General features: G+C 47.5%; 1 pseudogene; it reads left to right on the top strand.

Moving 5' to 3' along the window:
- LOC133542389 (uncharacterized) overlaps positions 1–17,565 on the top strand; it is a 130,967-nt pseudogene that overhangs the window by 66,791 nt on the left and 46,611 nt on the right.

Raw genomic sequence — 17,565 nt, 5'->3', positions numbered from 1 at the left:
GAGCTGAGACCCGGTGTTTGTAATGTGTTGAAAATGAAAATGGCGGGTGTGTTACCTCGGCGACGTCACATTCTGACGTCATCCCCTCCAGCGCGATAAACAGAAAGGCATTTAATTTGCCAAAATTCACCCATTTAGAGTTCGGAAATCGGTTAAAAAAATAGATGGTCTTTTTTCTGCAACATCAAGGTATATATTGACGCTTGCATAGGTCTGGTGATAATGTTCCCCTTTAAAATGTTTTCACACAGTGCTGATCTTACAGTTTTTGATGTGGTAAAGAACATACACTTTGTTTTCTCTGCATTTAAAACCAGTTGAAGGTAGCAAAGTTGTTCTTGTTCTCTGTCAAATGCGTATTGTACATATTTAAAGGCCTCAGCAGGAGTTGGGGCTGTGCAGTAGATTAGATTAGATAGTACTTTATTCATTCGGTCAGGAGAGTTCCTTCAGGAAAATTACAATTTTCAGCACAATCCCATTCAAGATCAGACAAACATTAAAGGGAGACAGAACAGGATCGCTGACGGGTCTGCCGACTTCCAGCGCCCCTTACAAAAAAAGATGAGGTACAAGTAAACAAGGGGGGAATAGAAGATTAAAATGAAATAAAAAAATCGGTCTTAGCCTGGGCCTTGGAGAGGGGGTGCAGACTGAGGCCAAGGGAAAAAAAACAAAAAAAAACCAACTCATAGCCATAGAACACATCCCTCTTCCATGTGTGTAAGAGGGAAACATCAAAAAACAAAGAACACAGAGGACATTATAGACATTAAAGCAGCAGATACAAGCAGACACTTCTACATACAGCTATGAATAAAAAGTAAAATAAACATATCCATTGTGGTGGCCTCTGGGGTGTTCCACGCCATCGTCCGCTGGGGAGGAGGGAGCATGGCCAGAGACAGGAGCAGACCCAACAAAGCAACCAAGACAGCCGACTCCACTCTCGGCCGGTGTCCAGTCCGCATGGATGAGCGAGGATACGTCCAAGGTGACTGAGGTGTCCGACACCTGCTCACCCAGCCAAGACACCGCGAAGCCTTTCCGTCCCAGCGCTCAGTGCCAGCTCCGCAGCCCTGTCCCCTCATCCGCATCTCCTCCAGTCCCTCCAAAGCGACTCCGGTGTGGCAGAGACCCAGCAGCTGGTCTCCATGGCCAAAAAGGCTCCCGGGAGGCAGATCCAGAAGTCCACAAAAAAAAGCACCACAGAGGTCACAAAAGTGGCACCCCTTGTCACACAGTCCCAAAGGGTCCCAGACCAAAAGGCAAAAAAATATAATAAGACATGAAAACAAGAGGGAAACACAAAAGGATGACACAAGAGCACAGAGCTCCTGCCTACAGCAGCGCCATCTTGGAAAAAATAAAAAATAATATACGTATGTATATATGTATATGACAGTATCATCAGCATACAAATGGAAAATCGAGTTCGGAATATTCTGTCCAAGATTCTTTACAGAAATACTTCACTACAAGTATGTTGCATTAAAACTACTCTGACAAGTACACATTATCCAAAAAGTTACTTAAGTAAATCTAACAGAGTAAAGCGTTACCACCCACCTCTGGTTGTGATCACCACAGCAATGGCACCAGAGCAGTCTGATTGGGCGCTCAGTCAGTTCTCTGAGGCGATGTCATAACATCATTGCCTTTCGGTCTATGATCTCACCTTTGATCTTTTTAGACCGGCGAGTCGAGTGTTTCCAACGATCGAGTTTGAATGGAATGTTAAGTGTTCAAAGCCCTCATGTTGAAAGTGTCATATTTTGTTTGGCAGCCAAAGAGCGGACGCCGTCATTGAGCTCCTTGCTTCAGTACGCCGCCAGGGCATCAAAGCTGACCCGCTCGTGAAGGACAGCAACGACCTGATAAAGCGCTACCGAAAGCTGGAAGCCGGGCTGCAGACACAGGCGGAGGCCCACGACATCTTGGAGGGGGGACTGGAGCAGTTTATGAGCCAGGCTGAGAGAACCAAAGGCTGGTTTAAAGACCTCCTACGGCCTTTTACCTTAGCAGATGGAGACAAGCAGTGCAAGGAGATGAGCCACAAAGCAAAGGTCAGAGGGAATATTTTTGAACTGATTAGTGTTTTTTACTAGTCGGACACATTTCCAGTGAGGGTTGGACTCCGCCAAGGCTGTCCTTTGTCACCGATTCTGTTCATAACTTTTATGGACAGAATTTCTAGGCGCAGTCAAGGCGTTGAGGGGTTCAGGTTTGGTAACCGCAGGATTAGGTCTCTGCTTTTTGCAGATGATGTGGTCCTGATGGCTTCATCGGACCGGGATCTTCAGCTCTCGCTGGATCGGTTCGCAGCCGAGTGTGAAGCGACCGGAATGAGAATCAGCACCTCCAAGTCCGAGTCCATGGTTCTCGCCCGGAAAAGGGTGGAGTGCCATCTCCGGGTTGGGGAGGAGACCCTGCCCCAAGTGGAGGAGTTCAAGTACCTAGGAGTCTTGTTCACGAGTGGATCGTGAGATCGACAGGCGGATCGGTGCGGCGTCTTCAGTAATGCGGACGTTGTACCGATCCGTTGTGGTGAAGAAGGAGCTGAGCCGGAAGGCAAAGCTCTCAATTTACCGGTCGATCTACGTTCCCATCCTCACCTATGGTCATGAGCTTTGGGTCATGACCGAAAGGATAAGATCACGGGTACAAGCGGCCGAAATGAGTTTCCTCTCCCTTAGAGATAGGGTGAGAAGCTCTGCCATCCGGGAGGGACTCAAAGTAAAGCCGCTGCTCCTCCACATCGAGAGGAGCCAGATGAGGTGGTTCGGGCATCTGGTCAGGATGCCACCCGAACGCCTCCCTAGGGAGGTGTTTAGGGCACGTCCAACCGGTAGGAGGCCACGGGGAAGACCCAGGACACGTTGGGAAGACTATGTCTCCCGGCTGGCCTGGGAACGCCTCGGGATCCCCCGGGAAGAGCTAGACGAAGTGGCTGGGGAGAGGGAAGTCTGGGTTTCCCTGCTTTGGCTGTTGCCCCCGCGACCCGACCTCGGATAAGCGGAAGATGATGGATGGATGGATGGATGATTAGTGTTTGCGACATCTATTAAACAGACGAGACGTAGGGACTCATGCAGAGACGGTTCAATTTTGCTCAATTGAGGAGAGACGTTATTTGGCCTGTACTCTAGTTACAGATCCAAACTACGCTCTAAAGTCCAGCCCATGCGCTTCCTCTATTTGGGAGGTCCTTGGTTACATCACTGAAGCTGTCGCTGGGAGAAGGGGGGTAATCTCGACATCTCCAGTTAGACACAATATATGACTATTAATGAAATGCAAATGTGTTGATAAGTAAGAAGAAAGAAAGAAAGAAATATTTTATTTGTCCATTCCAACATCTACAAGACACATCAGAACTGAAATTACATTTACATACGTTACAGGGAGGGACAAGACGAGACCGCCGACGGATCAGCCACTTACAGCGCTCCTTAAAAAAATGAGAAAAGGGTGACATTAGGAGAGGGGCGGGGGGAGTACAAAAATATCAGTCTAAGGCTAGACCCTAAGATGGGGTCTAGACTGAGTCCAAGGAAAAAAACCTCACATTAAACATACATATATCACACCAACTTGCAACAGAGGGAGGGGTGGGTTTGAGGAGACCCACTGTCGCTCTATAGCGCCGCTCAGCCATCCACAGCCCCAGAGGAATTAAGCGGTGGTGAAGGCGTTGAGTTCAAGGGTGGGGATTATGCGTGTGTATATGCCCAATTAACTTGGGAGAGATGTTTAAATAGACTCACTTTTTAGACCAGTTGATCTGCTGTTTCTTTTCTTTTTCTCCTATGTCCCACTCTCCCTTGTGGAGGGGGTCCGGTCCGTTCCGGTGGCCATGTACTGCTTGCCTGTGTGTTGGCTGCTGATCCGCCTCCGCTTGGGATGTTTTCCTGCTGGCTCCGCTGTGAACGGGACTCTCGCTTCTGTGTTGGATCCGCTTTGGACTGGACTCTCGCGACTGTGTTGGATCCGTTATGGATTGAACTTTCACAGTATCATGTTAGACCCGCTCGACATCCATTGCTTTCGTCCTCTCCAAGGTTCTCATAGTCATCATTGTCACCGACGTCCCACTGGGTGTGAGTTGTCCTTGCCCTTATGTGGGCCTACCGAGGATGTCATAGTGGTTTGTGTTGCGGTTTGTGCAGCCCTTTGAGACACTCGTGATTTAGGGCTATATAAGTAAACATTGATTGATTGATTGTTTTTGTATGACTGAGGCCGATAAAGTTCGGCTACAGATGTTGTTGACAAAAAGGAAGGTCAAAAGCGTCTATCTTTGAGGAGTCTTCGGGAGATTTTCTTCAGAGCAGCCTGTTCCCGTATCAAGGCCATTCAGGGAGTCCAAATCGTAGCTAAACAGCTGTTTTTCTTCAAGAAGACAAAATAGTGACTTATCTCCTCCTCTGTTGTCCATGCTGGATTTTCTTCAATTCCAATTAATTATTCCTTTTCTGCAAACTTTTCCAAGATGAGATCCATTTTGCGATTCAACTCAGAAATCACTCCAGTCAGTGTTCCCACAGCTGGACCCAATCCTTCCATTGCGTTGAACAGCCGTTGGGCCCCTTGAGTGGCTGCCATCGTCTTCCGAATTTGTCGATACACCAGAGCAATGCCAAGCCCAATCAGCAAGTGCCCCGCGATCACAGCTCCAAATAGGTAGATGTCTTTGACGTCCTCGATAGAAAGGCCCGAGAGGCACATGATCCTCCATGTGTTCTGGGAGTCCCTCACGTAACCCGCAGCGATCGTTCCATCAGGTTAGCCAGGCTCCCCCGAACCTCTTTTTCTTGTCAAAAAGACTGTGTCAGTTTCGTCGAGAGTCCAGCTGATCATATTCATATTGAAATTTGGATTAGAGGACAGCGCAAAGAAAGAGGCTTTTAAAAAAGTTCCGACAAAGAGAGCAAGGAGGGAACGGAGAGTGCGACCGCCCTCACCAGAGGCTAGAGTGAAATGACTCGTGATATCGCCCTGTCTCTGCTCCGTCTGCGTCATGACACTCGATGTTTGGCCTTGGCCGTCAGAAGGCCGATTCTGGAAACAAACACTGATACGAGACTGGCTTTCCACAGATAGAAAAATAACAACTTCAGCACAATTGATAATAACTATAGCAATGGCCCTTAAGCATGAGTTATGTGATAATATATACAAAATTATTCTAACAGTGCCATTTTTCATGAGTTAAAATTTAAAGATCTAAAACTTGTACTACATACACAAAAGACCTATCTATTCTTCTCAAATATTGTTCACAAATCTGTCTAAATTTGTGTTAGTCAGCATGTCTTCTTTGCTAAAATAATCCACCCCACCTCACAGGTGTGCCTTAGGCTGCTGACAATAAAAGGCCACTCTGAAATGTGCAGTTTTATCACAGCACAACGCCACGTATTTCAAGTTTTGAAGGAGCTTGTAGTAGGCATGCTAACTGCAGGAACGTCCACCAGAGCTGTTGCCTGTGAATTGAATGTTCATTTCGCTACCATAAGTAATCTCCAAAGGCGTTTCAGAGAATTTGGCAGTACATTCAACCGGCCTCACAACCGTAGACCACGTGTAACCACACCGGCCCAGGACCTCCACATCCAGCAGGTGCACCTCCGTAATCGTCTGAGACCAGCTGCTGCAACTATTTGTTTGTATAACCAAATCATTTTTGCACAAACTGTGAGAAACCATTTCAGGGAAACTCATCTGCATGCTTGTCGTCCTCAATGGGGTCTCGACCTAACTGCGATTTTTCGTCGTAACCGATTTGAGTGGGGAAATGCTCACTTTCGATGACGTCTGGCACAGATCAATCAATCAATCAATGTTTACTTATATAGCCCTAAATCACTAATGTCTCAAAGGGCTGCACAAACCACTATGACATCCTCGGTAGGCCCACATAAGGGCAAGGAAAACTCACACCCAGTGGGACATCGGTGACAATAATGACCCAGTGGGACGTCGGTGACAATGATGACTATGAGAACCTTGGAGAGGAGGAAAGCAATGGATGTCGAGCGGGTCTAACATGATACTGTGAAAGTTCAATCTATAATGGATCCAACACAGTCGCGAGAGTCCAGTCCAAAGCGGATCCAACACAGCAGCGAGAGTCCCGTTCACAGCGGAGCCAGCAGGAAACCATCCCAAGCGGAGGCGGATCAGCAGCGCAGAGATGTCCCCAGCCGATACACAGGCAAGCAGTACATGGCCACCGGATCGGACCGGAGAGTGGGACATAGAAGAAAAAGAAAAGAAACGGCAGATCAACTGGTCTAAAAAGGGAGTCTATTTATAGGCTAGAGTATACAAATGAGTTTTAAGGTGAGACTTAAATGCTTCTACTGAGGTGGCATCTCGAACTGTTACCGGGAGGGCATTCCAGAGTACTGGAGCCCGAATGGAAAACGCTCTATAGCCCGCAGACTTTTTTTGGGCTCTGGGAATCACTAATAAGCCGGAGTCCTTTGAACGCAGATTTCTTGCCGGGACATATGGTACAATACAATCGGCAAGATAGGATGGAGCTAGACCGTGTAGTATTTTATACGTAAGTAGTAAAACCTTAAAGTCACATCTTAAGTGCACAGGAAGCCAGTGCAGGTGAGCCAGTACAGGCGTAATATGATCAAACTTTCTTGTTCTTGTCAAAAGTCTAGCAGCCGCATTTTGTACCAACTGTAATCTTTTAATGCCGCAAATAATACGTTACAGTAATCGAGACGAGGCGTAACAAACGCATGGATAATGATCTCAGCGTCTTTAGTGGACAGAATGGAGCAAATTTTAGCGATATTACGGAGATGAAAGAAGGCCGTTTTAGTAACGCTTTTAACGTGTGACTCAAAGGAGAGAGTTGGGTCGAAGATAATACCCAGATTCTTTACCGTGCCGCCTTGTTGAATCCCGGTTTTCACTGTTCAGGGCAGATAGCAGACCGCGTTTGTGGCGTCGTGTGGATAAGCGGTTTGCTGATGTCAGCGTTGTAAAGGGAGCGGCCCGAGGTAGGGGTGGGGTTCTGATACGGGCAGGCGTATATTCTGGACAATGAAGGCAAGTGCATTGACGGTATTTTGAGTGCACAGAGATACCGTGACAAGATCCTGAGGCCCATTGTCAGCCCTTTGAGACACTAGTGATTTAGGGCTATACAAGTAAACATTGATTGATTGATTGATTGATTGTTGTGCCATTCACCCGAGACCATCACCTCATGTTGCAGTATGACAATGCATGACCCCATGTTGCAAGGATCTCTACACAATTCCTAGATGCCGAAGACATCCCGGTCCTTTCATGGTCAGCCTATTCACCGGACATGTCACCCATTGAGCATGCTTGGGATGCAGTGGATCGGCATATAGGACTAGGTCTTTTTCTCCCTTTTTAGACCAGTTGATCTGCCGTTTCTTTTCTTTTTCTTCTATGTCCCACTCTCCTTTGTGGAGGGAGTCCGGTCCGATCCGGTGGCCATGTACTGCTCGCCTGTGTATCGGCTGGGACATCTCTGCGCTGCTGATCAGCCTCCTCTTGGGATGGTTTCCTGTGAACGGGACTCTCGCTGCTGTGTTGGATCCGCTTTGGACTGGACTCTCGCGACTGTGTTAGATCCATTATGGATTGATCTTTCACAGTAACATGTTCTCATAGTCATCATTGTCACCGACGTCCCACTGGGTGTGAGTTTTCCTTGCCCTTATGTGGGCCTACCGAGGATGTCGTAGTGGTTTGTGCAGCCCTTTGAGACACTAGTGATTTAGGGCTATATAAGTAAACATTGATTGATTGACTGATTTTGTGTATATAGACAGTTTCAGACTTTTGATTTCGACTCATGAAAAATGGAAGCAAAAACAAGTGTCGCGTTTGTATTTTTTTTCTGTGTAATTACGAGTAAGCTGAACAGAACAATTCTCATTTTCGGCCATCAGGCTCTTCTGAGCACAAAACCAGAGGGAGACTCCAAGGTGAACCAGCTTCGATGCCTGAGCCAGAGTCTTTGCGAGCAGGAGCAGTTGGAGCAGAGCAAGAAACAGCAAGTCCGGCAGTCGCTTCGAGACGTGGAGGACGAATGGCAAGCTGTCCTCCGGGCTGCTGAAGATACTTTAAACAAGTCGGAGAAGCAAACCCGCCTACACCAAGAATTGGATGCGTTCAAAGTCCAGAGTGACAGCTTGCAGTCCTGGATCAGCGACTTGGCTGTGGACATTCAGTCTCCTGGCGGTTGCACGGATGAAAAGTGGCATGTGAGTTGAAATCCTCGAATATCTTGGTGACTCGTTAAGTGAGCCTCGTCCTAAATATGGCAAACATCAAATTAATATTAATTATGCAATCGCTTAATAACAATAACATCTCCATGTCTTGCATGTTGTGTGTTTGTTTCAGGAAATTCTACTCACTAAAACGGACTTGGGGTCCAAGCTCCAGAGCCTTAAGGAGCAGGGCCAAAGTCTATGCAACAGTGTGGACTTGGATGAAGGCTTTCGAAAAGAGATCCAGGACACAATAATACAAAGAGAAGGGCAATGGCAGACGGTCACGAAGGCTGCCGAGGAGGCGGAGACAGCAGCCGCTGCCGACAAGGAGCTTGCTGGACTCCGAAGTCGCATCGAGGCCACCCAGTCTTGGATCCGGGAGCAGAGGCACAAGCTGCTGTCGCTAGGAAGTCACATGCTGCTCCAGGAAAGACTGCAAGTTACACAGGTGTGTTGACATATTCGTAAGCAAACTTGATAGCACACTAAGCTGATCTACTATATATAGACTTGAGGGTTGCAGGTTTGATCCCCGCTTCCGCCATCCTAGTCACTGCCGTTGTGTCCTTGGGCAAGACACTTAACCCACCTGCTCCCAGTGCCACCCACACTGGTTTAAATGTAACTTAGATATTGGGTTTCACTATGTAAAGCGCTCTGAGTCACTAGAGGAAAAAAGCGCTATATAAATATAATTCTCTTCTCTCTCTACTAAACTTCTGCGCTGAAGATTGTCTCTCTTTAGTGAGACAATCCATTTAGTGTGTCTGTCTTCACGAATATGCAAAATACATACTGATCATCAGGAACACCCTCAACACTGCGAGGAGAAGAATTAGTTATGTGGTTGGAGCAGGGGTGCCCACACTTTTTCTGCAGGCGAGCTACTTTTCAATTGACCAACTCGAGGGGATCTACCTCATTTATATATATCATTTATATTGATTTATTTACGAAAGAGACATTTTTGTAAACAAGTTAAATGTGTTTAATGATAATGCAAGCATGTGTAACACATATGGATGTCTTTCTTTCACAAAGACAAGAATATAAGTTGGTGTATTACCTGATTCTGATGACTTGCATTGATTGGAATCAGACAGTAATGATGATAACGCCCACATTTTCAAATGGAGGAGAAAAAAAGTGGTCCTTTCTGTACAATACCACATGAAAGTGGTTGGTTTTTGGCATCTAATTCATCCAGCTTCCATACACTTTACAAGAAAAACATTGGCGGCAAATTCCGTAGCTTGCTTGATTGACATTCACGGCACCCGAGGGTCTTGTGAGATGACGCTGGCTGCTGCCAGTTCATTATTATGAAAAAATTACAAAGAGGAAGGCGAGAAACACTTTTTATTTCAACAGACTTTCGCGCCGTCCCTTCCATCAAAACTCTAAAGGCCGACTGCCCATTTCCTATCTTCACAATAAAAGCCCTGCTTCATGCTGCCTGCGCTAAAAAAATAAGAGTCTCAGAAAGCTGGCGTGCACAAGTGATGTGCACGCCAGCTTTCTGAGGGATCGCTTGTGCACGCCAGTTTTCCGAGACTCTGTATTTAGTTAGCGCAGGCAGCATGAAGCAGGGCTTTTATTGTGAAGATAGGAAATGTGCAGTCGGCCTTTAGAGTTTTGACGGAAGGTACGGCGCGAGAGTCTGTTGAAATAAAAAGTGTTTCTCGCCTTCCTCTCGGTCATATTTTCATAATAATGATCTAGCAGCAGCCAGCGTCATCTCACAAGACCCTCCGGTACCGTGAATGTCATTTAAGTGACGTCTTGGTGAAGATTGATGATCACTAATTTTTAGGTCTATTTTTTTTAAAAGCCTGGCTGGAGATCGACTGACACACCCCCCGCGGTCGACTGGTAGCTCGCGATCGACGTAATGGGCACCCCTGGGTTAGAGTGTCTGCCCTGAGCTTGGTAGGTTGTGAGTTCAAACCCCGGCCGAGTCATACCAAAGACTATAAAAATGGAACCCATTACCTCCCTGCTTGGCACTCAGCATTAAATCAAATCAAATCAACTTTATTTATTAAGCACATTTAACATTTACCCCAGGGGTAGCCAAAGTGCTGTACAATGGGCAGGTTAAAAGATAATACAGGAACCGAGCAAACAACACATCACAAACAGAACATGATCAAAAATAAATAAATAATGCATGGGAGTTTGCCCAACCAGTCTACATGTGCTTTGTGGACTTGGAGAAGGCATTCGACCGTGTCCCTCAAGAAGTCCTGTGGGGAGTGCTCAGAGAGTATGGGGTACCGGACTGTCTTATTGTGGCGGTCCGCTCCCTGTATGATCAGTGTCAGAGCTTGGTCCGCATTGCTGGCAGTAAGTCGGACACATTTCCAGTGAGAGTTGGACTCCGCCAAGGCTGTCCTTTGTCACCGATTCTGTTCATAACTTTTATGGACAGAATCGCTAGGCGTTGAGGGGTTCCGGTTTGGTGGCCGCGGGATTGGATCTCTGCTTTTTGCAGATGATGTGGTCCTGATGGCTTCATCTGACCGGGATCTTCAGCTCTCACTGGATCGGTTCGCAGTCGAGTGTGAAGCGACCGGAATGAGAATCAGCACCTCCAAGTACGAGTCCATGGTTCTCGCCCGGAAAAGGGTGGAGTGCCATCTCCGGGTTGGGGAGGAGACCCTGCCCCAAGTGGAGGAGTTCAAGTACCTAGGAGTCTTGTTCACGAGTGGGGGAAGAGTAGATCGTGAGATCGACAGGCGGATCGGTGCGGCGTCTTCAGTAATGCGAACGTTGTATCGATCCGTTGTGGGGAAGAAGGAGCTAAGCCGGAAGGCAAAGCTCTCAATTTACCGGTCGATCTACGTTCCCATCCTCACCTATGGTCATGAGCTTTGGGTCATGACTGAAAGGATAAGATCACGGGTACAAGCGGCCGAAATGAGTTTCCTCTCCCTTAGAGATAGGGTGAGAAGCTCTGCCATCCGGGAGGAACTCAAAGTAAAGCCGCTGCTCCTTCACATCGAGAGGAGCCAGATGAAGTGGTTCGGGCATCTGGTCAGGATGCCACCCGAACGCCTCCCTAGGGAGGTGTTTAGGGCACGTCCAGTCGGCAGGAGGCCACCGGGAAGACCCAGGACACGTTGGGAAGACTATGTCTCCCGGCTGGCCTGGGAACGCCTCGGGATCCCCCGGGAAGAGCTAGACGAAGTGGCTGGGGAGAGGGAAGTCTGGGCTTCCCTGTTTAGGCTGCTGCCCCCGCGACCCAACCTCGGATAAGCGGAAGATGATGGATGGATGGATGGATGGACATTTACCCCAGGAGTAGCCAAAGTGCTGTACAATGGGCATGTTAAAAGATAAAACGGGAACCGAGCAAACAACACATCACAAACAGAACATGATCAAAAATAAATAAATAAGTAAAACATAAAAACAGTTTCACAGCAGGTGTATAATGGGGCGCCATTGCAGGATGGATATCACTTAGTGTTAAAAGCCAAGGAATAAAAGTATGTTTTTAAGAGAGATTTAAAAACAGGAAGAGAGGAGGCTTGTCTAACACTCAGAGGTAGGTTGTTCCAGAGCTTGGGAGCAGCAGCGGCGAAAGCTCTGTCACCTCTAAGCTTCAGCCTTGTGTCAGGGACCGTCAGTAGCAGCTGATCGGCTGATCTTAGGATCGAGTGGGGCAGTAAGGCGGAAGGAGGTCGGAGAGATATGCTGGCGGGAGGTTGTTTAGACATTTAAAACAAATAGAAGGTGTTTTAAATTGATTCGGTAACGCACAGTGAAGGGACGCTAATATAGGGGTGATGTGCTCACGTCTGCGGGTCTGTGTTAGCAGACGAGCTGCAGGCGGGCGAGGGAGGCCTGGCTAATGCCTACATACAGGGCATTGCAGTATTCTAAACGATTCGAGATAAAGGCGTGGATTAATTTCTCGAGATCATGTCCTGACAGAAGCGGTTTCACTTTCGCTATTTGGCATAATTGATAAAAGCTTTTTTGAATGACGGCTGCTGATTTGTTTTTCGAATTTAAAATCTGGGTCGAACTTTACCCCCAGGTTTGTGACACAGTCGCTGAGATACGGGGTGAGAGTGCCGAGGTCAACGTTGGGGGAGGGAGAGCGACTTGGACCAAACAACATAACTTCTGTTTTGTCTTTATTTAGACTCAGGGAGTTAGCTGAAAGCCAGGCTTTGATGTCGTGCAGGCGGTCAATTAGACGTTGAACTGTTGTTTTGTGCCATGGGAAAATAGATCTGGCAATCATCGGCATAAAAATGAAATGCGATACCATACTTCCTAAAAATAGAACCAAGGGGGAGAAGGTAAAGCGCAAACAAGATTGGGGCAAGGATTGAGCCCTGGGGGACTCCGTGTGGTAAAAGAGCTGTGGAAGACATAAATCCATCTATTTTTACACAGAAACTCCTGTCGGTTAGGTACGACCGGAACCAGTTGAGGGCGGCGCCCTTAATACCAACACAGGTCTCAAGACGAGTGGCGTGGTCGACGGTGTCGAACGCAGCAGACAGATCTAAAAGCACCAGGACGACATATTTACCAGAATCAGTTGATAGGAGGATATCGTTAAAAACTTTTAGAAGCGCTGACTCTGTGCTGTGGAGGGCTTTAAAACCGTACTGGAACAGCTCAGTGATACCATTAAGGGTTGGAATTGGAGGTTAAATCACCAAAAATGATTCCCGGGCGCGGCCACCACTGCTGCTGCCCACTGCTCCCCTCACCTCCCAGGGGGTGATCTAGGGTGATGGGTCAAATGCAGAGAATAACTTCACCACATCTAAATTTGGGGAATTCAACTTTTAACTTTAATATGTTATTTTGCACACACATGGTGATTTATCATGACCTAAACTCGAATGAGAGCACTATTTTGCTTCTTCGCTTGGCACATCTGAAAAATACATGCAAACTTACATTGCTACGTATGCTTGTCAACAAATAGGGACCATCAAAAATGGGATGAATGTCTATTCAGCAATATCATTTTATAATCTTACAGCTGTTGGATGACATAAGGGGCTGATTAAAACAAATTAAATTGATGCATTTTGGTGTTTTTTTTTTATATAGACGATATATTAACGTGTACTAGAGATGCGCGGATAGGCAATTATATCATCCGCATCCCCATCACCAAAGTCGTCATCCACCCGCCGTCCACCCGAACCAACATTTTATCAGGACCGTACCCGCCCTCTAACCGCCCGCCGAAATACATCCGAAGTTGTCCACCTTTACCACTCACAGCACTATTTAAACCTGTTTCACAGAGTAATGATGACAATTGGAGCCACTAACGTTCCCGCAACTATCAAGTAGCGTTCATCCTAAATACAAGAATATGGGCGTGCTGTGAAGCCATTGCCTTAGACACCTTCAACAACGTGTGCGAACCGATCGTTGGTCCGGCAACATGTTGTGTGCAGCTTCTGCAATTACACGTACAAGATTGAAAGGCATACTGGGTGATACAGAGTACACTGATGGTTGTGATATAAACAACTTAAACACTTACTAATATGCACCACGCTGTGAAGCCACACACAACAAGGTTGACAAACACATTTTGGGAGAACATCCTCACAGTAACACGACATAAACGCAACACAACAAATACCCAGAATCCTTTGCATGCATGATAATTCCTGAATATATTTTACACCCCCGCGCCCCCAACCCCGCCCACCTTACCGAAGCATGGAAGGGGGGGGGGGTTGCTGCTAGCGGGGTGTATAAAATAGTCAGGAAGTGTCATGAATACAAAGGATTATGGGTATTTTTTGTGTTGCGTTTATGTTGTGTTACTGGGAGGATGTTCTCCCGAAATGTGTTTGTCGTTCTTAATTTGTGTGGCTTCACAGCGTGGCGCATATTACTAAGAGTGTTAAAATTGTTTGTATCACAACCATTAGTGAACTCTGTGTCACCCAGTATGCCTTGCAGTCGTGTGCATGTTGCCGCGGAAGCCACACACAACATGATGCTGGACTGACAAGCTGATCGTAAATGTTGTAGTAGGCGACAAAGCCAATGGCTTCATTGCACGCCCTAATATTTATAATCTGGGTGACTGCCGGCAGTCATTCAGGAGAATACTAGCGTCTCTTACTGTCTTCTTCGCTTTATGACACGGATCTTAAATGGCTCTTTGAATGGCAAAGGATACTGATCCTACAACCATGTATATCAAATATTTCCGGATGGTTCAACCGCCACCCGCCCGAATCTAATTAAAATCAATTTTTTCGTCTTGTCAACCGCCCGACCCGCAGTTTATCCACGGATGAGACCGCAAACGGCGCATCTCTAACATGTACCCTATGTGGAAAAAACCTCTTCAAATTTTTGGTGTCTTGACACAATCACATTTGGTGCCAGACACTCCCAAGAGCGTAACTTCAGCACGGTAAAAACAAAAGTAAAGTGGTTTAATTGTAGATGCCCCACAGGACTGCTTCTAAAATGCCCACAAAAGTGGTACACACCTGCTGGCTGTTGTCACAGGTAAGAGCATAATTGCATGAATGTGCAGGAAATGAGTATATCCATGCCGGAAGCCACATAGTACACGCAAAAAATTCATTTGAATAAGGAGGTCTGCCTCACTTTTCAGTCTTAGTAGATCACGCGTGGTATTTGAATCCAAGTAGATCAGGCCCCTTAGTCTCTTGTTATAATAACTCTCCAAACTTTTGTAGGCTGTTATGGCTTCCGAACATGAGGGCCACTCAAAAGTTTCGGACTTGAAGAAGGAGGAGGAGAACCTGGATGCGAGCAGAAGGCCCGAGGCGACACGGTTGGTGTTAGACCTGGAGCAGCAGTGGAGGTCCGTGTTGCAGACGTGCAAAGAGGCCGAATTGCGAGGTTTCGCCGACGACTTTGAGACTCAGAGTAAAAACGCGCAGTCGTGGGTGAGAGAGCAGGAGAGGAAGCTGCAATCTATCAGCATCCACGCTCCACCTGAAGAGAGATGTCGCACAGTTCAGGTTTGTTTCAACTGGGAGATGGTCGGTCTGCTAAAAAGCAGCTGGATGGAAACTTCCAGAATGTTACCCTTATACTGAAATCCATGGCGCCTAATGATTATGATAGGAATTGATCAAACACCTGTTTCACAAGACAGGATCCATTTACTTTCCCTTTGTTTCCAGGATGTTCTGCAGTCCAAACCCGACGGCGACTGCCAGGTGAACAACCTGAGGAGGCGGGGCCAGAGTCTTTGTGACCGTCATGACGTAGAGGAGGGCAGAAAGTGTCAAGTCCAGCAGACGGTCCAAGACACGGAGGAGCAGTGGAGGGAGGTTCTGCAGGTCGCCAGAAAACTAAGAGAGGATATAGGATCTCAAATGAACCAAGAGATGGAGAGGAAGGTTTTGGAGGTGACAAAGCATTATCATTGGCTCGTGAGATCATTGTGAATTTCTGATGACTTTCCTGAATGTCGTTCTGGACCTCAACGTGCAATCGTTCTGTTTTAGCTGACAGAATTCAAAAGCCTCCATCAGGAAACCAGCCACTGGCTCTCGGACCTCCAGCAACAGCTGGATTCTCTAACCAGTCAATCAACAGAAGAGGGAAGACTACAAACCGCACAGGTTAGGCAACACATCAGGAACATCAGAGGTTTATGTTGTGTAAAGAACTATGGTCAAATTCTACATGATGGTCACCTTGTCTCCCCAGACCATCTTGGGCTGCAAGTCCAAGGGGGATATTAAACTTCAAGAGCTGAAGAGACGCTACCAGAGTTTATGTGCCGAGGAACTCGAGCCGCACCAAAAACTGGATCTTGAGCGGATCACACGGGACACACAGGACCAGTGGACCACCGTCCTCCAGAGTGCCAAAGCGACGCTGAATGTGTTGGAGAAGCAGAGTGCTCTAAAGTGCCAACTGAGGGAGCACAAAGAGGCCAGGGAAGAATTCCAAACCTGGCTGGAAGAACAGCAACTGAGCCTCAATTCCCTGAATTGTCATAAAGATCATGAAGTGACCATAAACACTGCACAGGTCAGTATAGAAATAACTACGGCCACCCTCAGTAGCAAGGCCAAAAACACTTTGATCAGCACCAAACTACACACTTACACACATTATGTGGACACGCTCAATACTCTCGGCAGGGTCCTTGAGGGTGCATGGAAGTTTGCCCAACCAGTCTACATGTCCTTTGTGGACTTGGAGAAGGCATTCGACCGTGGGTAGTGCTCAGAGAGTATGGGGTAACGGACTGTCTGATTGTGGCGGTCCCTGTACGATCAGTGTCAGAGCTTGGTCCGCATTGCCGGCAGTAAGTCGGACACAATTCCAGTGAGGGTTGGACTCCGCCAAGACTGCCCTTTGTCACCGATTCTGTTCATAACTTTTATGGACAGAATTTCGAGGCGCAGTCAAGGCTTTGAGGGGATCCGGTTTGGTGGCTGCAGGATTAGGTCTCTGCTTTTTGCAGATGATGTGGTACTGATGGCTTCATCTGGCCAGGGTCTTCAGCTCTCACTGGATCGGTTCACAGCGACTAGGTTGAGAATCATCACCTCCACGTCCGAGTCCATGGTTCTCGCCCGGAAAAGGGTGGAGTGCCATCTCCGGGTTGGGAAGGAGACCCTGCTCCAAGTAGAGGAGGTCAAGTACTTAGGAGTCTTGTTCACGAATGAGGGAAGAGTGGATTGTGAGATTGACAGGCGGATAGGTGCGGCATCTTCAGTAATGCGGACGCTCTATCGATCCGTTGTGGTGAAGAAGGAGCTGAGCCGGAAGGCAAAGCTCTCAATTTACCGGTCGATCTACGTTCCCTACCTCACCTATGGTCATGAGCTTTGGGTTATGACCGAAAGGACACGATCATAGGTACAAGCGGCCAAAATGCTTTTCCTCGGCTACGTGGCGTGGCTCTCCCTTAGAGATAGGGTAAGAAGCTCTGCCATCCGGGGGGAGCTCAAAGTAAAGCCGCTGCTCGTCCACATCGAAAGGACCCAGATGAGGTGGTTCGGGCATCTGGTCAGAATGCCACACGAACGCCTCCCTGGGGAGGTGTTTAGGGCACGTCCAACCGGTAGGAGGCCACGGGGAAGACCCAGGACACTCCTGGCTGGCCTGGGAACGCCTTGGGTTCCCCCGGGAAGAGCTGGACGAAATGGCTGGGGAGAGCAATGTCTTGTCTTCCCTGCCTGCGCTGCTGCCCCCACAGCCCGACCTCGGACAAGTTGAAGAAGATGGATGGATGTTTTAAACAATTATGTTATGGGTTACTGCATTTTAATTCCACAAAGGTTAG

Source organism: Nerophis ophidion, linkage group LG24 (genome assembly GCF_033978795.1).
Source record: "Nerophis ophidion isolate RoL-2023_Sa linkage group LG24, RoL_Noph_v1.0, whole genome shotgun sequence".
Classification (NCBI taxonomy): domain Eukaryota; kingdom Metazoa; phylum Chordata; class Actinopteri; order Syngnathiformes; family Syngnathidae; genus Nerophis; species Nerophis ophidion.
The sequence above is the reverse complement of the archived record's forward strand: the minus strand, read 5'-3'. Positions and strand labels throughout refer to the sequence as shown.